This window comes from Solanum dulcamara, chromosome 12 (genome assembly GCF_947179165.1).
Source record: "Solanum dulcamara chromosome 12, daSolDulc1.2, whole genome shotgun sequence".
In the NCBI taxonomy this organism is placed as follows: domain Eukaryota; kingdom Viridiplantae; phylum Streptophyta; class Magnoliopsida; order Solanales; family Solanaceae; genus Solanum; species Solanum dulcamara.
The window spans coordinates 20,543,605-20,551,600 of NC_077248.1; the positions used below are offsets into that span (position 1 = coordinate 20,543,605).

At 39.6% G+C, this 7,996-nt stretch overlaps 1 pseudogene; it reads right to left on the minus strand.

Annotated features, from left to right (window-relative positions):
* Positions 1-631: 631 nt before the first annotated feature.
* LOC129877915 (5S ribosomal RNA) lies at positions 632-749 on the minus strand (annotated as a pseudogene).
* Between the last annotated feature and the right edge of the window lie 7,247 nt (positions 750-7,996).

Below are 7,996 nucleotides of genomic sequence, written 5' to 3' on the forward strand. Positions count from 1 at the left end.
GCACTGTCTCTGATATCATGGCTTTTATCCATTCATTGCTGACTTTTAGATCTGATTAACTCATGCCAGTATCAGTTCTCACTTATAGCCACTTCCCCACTTTAGGGTGTACCCATGTCACTATCTATTTGTGTTCTACCGTATGCCTTTATTATTAATTTTCCAATACATATGATTCTTTTCCAATACATTATATATACTGCACCATATCTATGCCTTCCTTTATATCATCTATACCTTTGGTTGCCCATGTACAACAGCTTAACACAATTGTGACGTGCTAATCAGTCTAATTATTGGTACTCAAGTCACGTAGCAATTTATTCGAAGCCACTTTCCATTTATTTTGATCAATAACTAGCTAGTGCTTATAGTCGTTCCAATTCTCAATTAGGCAGTACTTACATTCCGACGCTTAGTGTCCTAAGCTTTGTCATAGTCCTAGCCTTACCCCAATGGGTACCACTTGTCCCTTTAATAAATTTGCAGTGCATTAGTTGTTTCACAAAGCTACATCACCATCTCAAAGGGTCTTATCATCTTTCACGGTGGAGTCACGTATCCACAATACTTCTTTATACCAACAATACCATGCAAGGCCAACATACATATACATCCATATCATCTCATATGACAGCCGCACAAGACTTCCCAAGGGGTCACCCATCCTGGTACTACTCTCGCCCAAGTATGCTTAACTTCGGAGTTTTGATGGGATCCGATGCGTTAGTGCTAGTATGATCGCATCCTGCCCCGTGGGGCTCATAGCTACCGCAGAAGACGATGACCCAGTAACTGATCCGGTAGGCCAAGCTGCACCGCCCAAGTTACCCTTATATTCTTATTACACGGACCACATCCTATTTTTAGCCACTTTCTCACTAAGTTTCACTTATTTTCATAACGATCCTCGTTATATTTATATGATATCCTGTTCGCATTCAATTCCATAGTATAACACTTCTTAAACTTTCTCACGCTTCCTACTATGGGCTAATTAGACTCGGTGAGGTAAACACACTTTACTTTTGTCTAAATCACCCCTTAGTCCCCCCCCCCCCCCCGTCTTTTCCATATTCTTTTTCCATGCCAATATTGACCTCCTCGTTACTACTAGCATCACTTTAGTAATTAACTTATTTTTCGAGGTCATCCATACTCGTAGTTTAGTCAAATATCATTCTTATTATAGGCAAGGCATACTACAACCCTGTTTCTCATTCTCCTTTTATTTCTAAGAAAATTTGGGCAGAGTTTCCTCTATATTTTTTCCTATCTCAACACCTGCACGTAAAAAATACCAAAAGTGCCTCACAGCGCCATTATGCTTAAAGATACATATATACGTATTATATCACATCATATCGTAGCCTCACAGGGCGCCCAATATCAAAAATAGTATAAAATAAGGTACTTACCTCATATGTCCAACTCGAACTGTGCCTGTTAGACCTTTCGTCCATATTTCCTTTCACTTTTCAACTTTATCTACTTTTTCCTTTCAATTTCCGACTTTACATGTCAATCGTATTTCCATACCTTACCTGGCACACATCTTTCGTGCCTTGTCTTACCTGCGTGCTTTGTAACTTCCCATATCATCAGTCATTTCCTTCTATCGACATCGTCTTTCATCTGAAATCAGAGGTTAGTATAAGGAGTTCCATTTTCTATGACTCGGCTTTATCGCACGACCTTATATATGAAAAAAACAAAACGTCGTAAATGTCCTGTAGCCTTCTATTTATTGATGCGGTGCGCAACACATCGATAATCAAGACTCTACTAGACATGGTCTATAAACACTCCGAGGACGAACTGCTCTGATACCAATTATGTCATGACCCAACCCCATGGGCCGTGATTGGGTCCAACCTAGGCCCCCGTATACGTATCTAGTGGATGTAACGATCAATATAAGAACAATATATAAGAACCCCAGTGGGTCATAGCATTTTCATGCCTGTAGCTTCTTTCATTTGTATCTTATCATGAAAGGGCGTGCCAGTCGATAAGGCCGCCATAGTATCTTAACATTTACAGTACATCATGTAGACATAACTGAATAGAACTTACACGTATAACCCACGCATATGTCTACAGACCTCTAAGAACATTAATAGTAACATATGGTGGGACAGGGCCCCCACCGTACCCCTGAATAAACAAATATATACATAAGAGGTTTGGTACTACAACTCGGCCTCTGAATCAATAGAGCTTCTTCCAAACTGGCTGAGTGGATTCCTAAGCTGGCGGACTCCCGAAACCTGTGTCTGTACCTATGAGCATGAAATGCAGGCCCCCGAAGAAAGAGGATCAGTATGACATATGTACTGAGTATATAAGCATAAGGTAACTGAGATAACAACTGACATAGGCATGCAGGAAATCAAGTATAACATTTAATAGGGTACTGTACCTGCACCTTACCAAGTAAGGTCATGTATATCATTATCACGTACTGTATTCGGCCCGCTTGGGGACCTGACGTTACAAATACATCATTTTATCATTGTAGGCATATGCATACTATTAGCACTGTGGGCTGTATAGCCCGATCCATATAGATATGATAGGTTAGTACCGAGGAACGTCCGGCCCGATCCCTACATATATAACATGTTAGTGCCGAAGAGCGTTCGGCCCGATCCATATATATAATACGTTAGTGCTAAGGAATGTACGGCCCGATCCCTATACATATAACATGTTAGTACCGAGGAATGTACGGCCGGATCCCTATACATATAACACGTTAGTGACGAGGAAAGTATGGCCCGATCCCTATACATATAATAATGCATATACGTGCACATAAAACCTGGTAACGTAACAACCATCTCCCGAATATCATCATAAGATGTGTCACAGAGTCTCTAGGTATAAGAGTTTACACATCCAATCATTACTCATCCAATAAAAGGGTCGAGGAATAGGAGTTTCACCACTTAAAGAATCCTAACCTCAAGAAGTGAGTAAAAGTCATGATTTATACCCGAAACCTATAAATAGGATCACCTCTAACTCATATTATATATCGTTTCACTTACATCCTACTATTTCAAAAGAAGGAAGGGATAGGTTTCACGTGTACTACTTTTTGTCAGGTAGAAGAATTACAAGTCTATAACTCAACTATCGCAGGAGTTCTAATATCGAGAAGTGAATAAGATTGATGAACCATACTCAGGGTTCTATGAATGGAATTATTCCCACATTACTTATACAATCCACTTAGGACTGAGACATGCCAATAGAAAAGAAAGATAGACTTTACGTACTCCTCACTTCCTGACGTATGGAAGGCTTGAGAGGTCCTAGTTCAATTACTATAAGAGTGCTTTCATTAAGAAGTAAATAAGGGTCGTGAATTACTCTTGGCATTTATGAGTAGGTTTACCCTCAAGTTCATAGCATTCACTACTTAACTTGAAAACATGCCAAAAGAAGAGAAAGAATAGGCTTTACATACATTACCTTTTATCATATAAAAAAAACCTTAAAAAGGAAATAGCTTGACTATTACAGGAGTTCCACCATCATGAAGTGGATAAGAATTATGAACTGTACTCGGATCTTTACGAATGGAATAACTCCCAATTTCACATACATAATACTTACATCTAAGATATGCCAAAAGAGAAGAAAGGGTAGCTTCACATACCTCTTATGAGTTACTCTTTATCCCGTTCGCCTCGTCGTCCTTTGAACTTATTCAACATGAAAGTAATACGAATATCAAGCACTCTTAGCTTTCAATCATCTTAGGTTGCACCTTAGTATTCATGGAATCTATTTCCTTGTTCGTCTCCTCGACTAGTTCTTTAATTAGTTAAGGCGTTAACAAAAATTGGGCAGCACCTCCTCTATAACGTACCCTATACAAATTTCTAATTATATCCCTAAAAACTAAATCCAACCAACAAAAACAAACTGCAGCATATGTTCAAAAAATTCACACCAACAATATACAACATAAACTCCAAACGACTCGCTCCAAATTATGATATCAAAATAGGGTGTCTAGCCTTTATTTTGTAACACCTTTAATTATACAATAAGAGGGGTCATGTGGATTCAACCATCAGAACCCCTACACCTTTTAGAAAACATTTAGGCCCTGCAACAACACATCACACCCCTGCAGCAACACCTCACAAGAACAACACTTTACTTCGACGACAATTCAACTATAGCAACTACAATTTGGATTGTCTCCAACGCCAAGCATTCCTATCCCATTTTCACATTTAAAGACACACAAAAGGCCTATAATACACTCCACAACAACACCATAAAGTACAATGTTAAAGGAGAAACCTTACCTTACCCGAATTTGGCCAAAACTGCCAAATTGCAACTCGGAACTTCTCCAACCGTGCTGAAATTGAGCGGGCTGTTTGTGTTACTTATCCGCTGCCACTAAATGAGATTTTATGTTATCAGACACCATTATATATCCTTGGTACACCTTAAATAATTATTTCACAGAATGAAACTCGGAGGCTTACCTTGGAAACCCCCAAACGCGTAGCTCCTCTTCTTTCCCTCCAATGTTTTTCTCCTCTTTTTTCTTTCTTTTCTAGGTTTAAAGCTGGAGGAATAACTCCATAGATATCGTAATATTCATATATACATCTCCATGTGGTTGAGGAACACCGTATATAATTAATCCACAGAGAAAAATTAAAGAACTTACCTTTATTTTCTCAAAACCATGGCTGCTTTCTTTTTGCTCTTCACGTTTTTCCTCTTCTTTGGTTGTTGAAGTTTTTGCTAAGAAATGAAGTTATTTGTCACAATACATACATATGTAGGGTAGTTTAGGAGGTGAAAAGTGTCATCCTCTAAGGGTGACATGTGTCCAACCCTTATTGGACCACCGTAACTATGCAACCACTTAGGGGCTGCCACGTGGTAGTGGGGTCCACCCCACCCCCAAGAAGGAAGGTGGTTCAGCTCCTTTCTTGAGGTTCTTCCATGTGTCACTCTCTTATTGGTTGCCTCATTTCATCTTGTTCCCTTTCCAGTGGGTTCGTAATCTCATCCTATTTTAAGAGTCTATTTAATCTATGCCACGTAAGCTTAGTATGTCCTTAAGTAGATCAAGTGTATACAACTTCTAAATTAGTAGCTTACGTACGTAAATCAAATCCTATGACTTATTTCTTAGCCTCCAATCCATTCCAGATTCTCACGACTCTATTTCCAACCTTCCCTTTCATGGGGTATCGCATTCTTTTTTCCTTAGCGTTGTTTGATGTGTATGGATAATAGGGGTCTTATGGCTACTTTCAAGAAGACTAGGAACATGTTTCAAGGTTCAAAAGTGTAGAGTGTAGCACGGAGTATGAATCTCAATTTCATAAGTTATCCAGGCATGTCACCATGATTATACCGATAGAAGAGGAGTAGGTGCGCCAGTTTGGTATAGGGTTATATGTTCCTTTGAGGTTAGCTACAGAGTAGATGATTGCATTGGGCTATTCATTCTTTGTAGATAGTAGATCATTCTCGTACCATTGAGGCTATATGTCGTGAGACGTATGGAGGCAGTGACAAAAAGGCTCACCATCAGGGTAATTTTAATGGATACCACTTACATGGTAGGGGTTCTTTTGGAAGAGGTTATCCCAATAATATCCACCTAGCAGGCCAGTTCAGGCAGTTTAATAGCTTACCAATGGTGGATCAGCAAGTGTGGTGGTTAGAGCAACCATACTTTAAGCCAATCTTCTTGGGGTGAGGCTTTTGGGTATTTAGGCCATGGTGGCCATTCAGGTTCAGCTGGGATATTACAGGGAGGTTAATTTAGAGGGTGTACTATGAGTATGGTGTGATAGGCCACTTTTCCAGGGAGTGTCCTAGTATCAACCATCATAGATGCTAAGGTCAATAGGTTTAGGCCCAGGCCCTAGTTCAGCCGCCCAAAAATGGTACACGAGGTGGTAGAGGTAATTCTTAGGGTACTAAGGGTGGTCCCCAAGCAGTCCAGATAGGTGATAAAGGTAGATGAAGCCACATATATGCCTTTTTGGGTAGGCTAGAGGCAGAGGCATCAGATGCTGTCATCACATATACTCTCTCCATCTCTCATCAGTCTCTCTATGTTTTATTTGTTTCGGTGTCTACTTACTCATATATGTCTACTCGTTACGCTACTCAATAGAATATTTTATGTGAGCCATTACTTTTACCTATACGTATAGCTACCCTCGTAGTTTATTCTTTAGTACTGGATCGAGTTTATCAATCCTATATGGTGACCATCTTAGGGTATGATCCTAGAGAGGACTTATTGTGTTAGATATGGTATACTATAACTTGATTCTAGGCATAGATTAGTTGTCTACTCATCATGCGGCTTTGGATTGCTTCTCCAAGACTGGTACCTTGTGTATGCCTGGTATTCCACTGATCATGTGGATAGTTGTATCTATTTATTTGCTGTGTGGTGTGATTACTTTTCTTAATGTTCAACGGTTAGTAGGAAAGGGGTATGTAGCCTATCATGCTTATGTCCATGATACTAATGTTGGCACTCTTTCTGTTGATTCTGTTCTGCTAGTTTGAGAGTTTCCAGATGTCTTTCCTACTGATATACCTGGTATTCCTCCTGGATGTGATATTAATTTTGGCATTGATGTTGAGTAGGGTCCAATCTCTATTCCACCATACCAGATGGCCCTAATTGAGCTGAGGGAGCTTAAGGTATAGCTCCAAGACTTCTTGAGTAAGGGGTTTACCAGGCCCAATATTTCTCCCTAGGGAGCTCCTTTTCTATTTGTGAAGAAGAAGGATGGAACCTTGTGTATGTGTATTGATTACAGAAAGTTAAATAAGATGACCATTAAGAATAGGTACCCAATTCCATGTATTGATGATTATTTGATCAGCTCCAGGGCGCAGAAGTGTTCTCTAAGATAGACTTGAGATCGTGGTATCACCAGTTGAGGATTAGGGAGGCAGATATCCCTAAGACTACCTTTAGGACTCGATACAACCACTATGAGTTCCTAGTCATGTCTTTTGGGTTGAGTAATGCCCACACAACATTCATGGATTTTATGAACTATTTGTTCAAAGCCTACTTGGACTCCTTAGTTATTGTATTTATCGATGATATCCTAGTCTACTTTGGTATAAGAGAGGAGCATGAGCAACACTCGAGGATAATACTTCAAACCTTGCGAGATTAACAATTGTATGTCAAATTCACTAAGTGTTAATTTTGGCTTGAGTCTGTGGCATTCTTGAGGACGTGGTGTCTAAGAATGGGATTATGGTAGATCCGACAAAGATAGCAGGAGTTCTTGATTAGTCTAGGCCCATTTCTTTTATCAATGTTTGCAATTTTATTGGGTTGGTAGGATATTACAAACAGTTTATGGAGGGGTTCTCTTCTATTACAGTGCATTTCACTAGATTGACTTAGAAAAATATTCCTTTCCACTAGTCTTACGAGTGTGAGGCAAGCTTTCTGAAGCTCAAGGCCTTGTTGACTTCAGCTCAATTCTTTCTCTTCATGTTAAGGGCCATGGATTTACAATGTATTATGATGCTTCAGGTGTTGGCTTGGGTTGCGTTCTAATGAAGCAAGGTCAAGTTATTGCATATGCTTCTAGCAAGTTGAAAGTGCATGAGTGGAACTACCCCACTCAAGATTTGGAGTTGGCGGCGATAGTCTTCTCTTTAAAGATTTAGCGGCATTACTTTTATGTCACCCATTGTGAGATCTACATTGATCACCATAGTCTTCAGTATATCTTCAGCCAGAAAGATCTTAATTTGAGAGAGCACAGGTGGTTGGAGTTATTGAAAGACTATGATGTCACTATTTTCTATCACTAGGCAAAGCAAATGTTATAGCAAATTCTTTAAGCTGGTAGGTGGTGAGTATGGAGAGTTTGGCATTTTTATCAGTTGAGGAGCGACCTTTTGCTTCGGAAATTCAGTTTTTGGCTAATCAGATAGTTCGTCTTGATATTTTTTA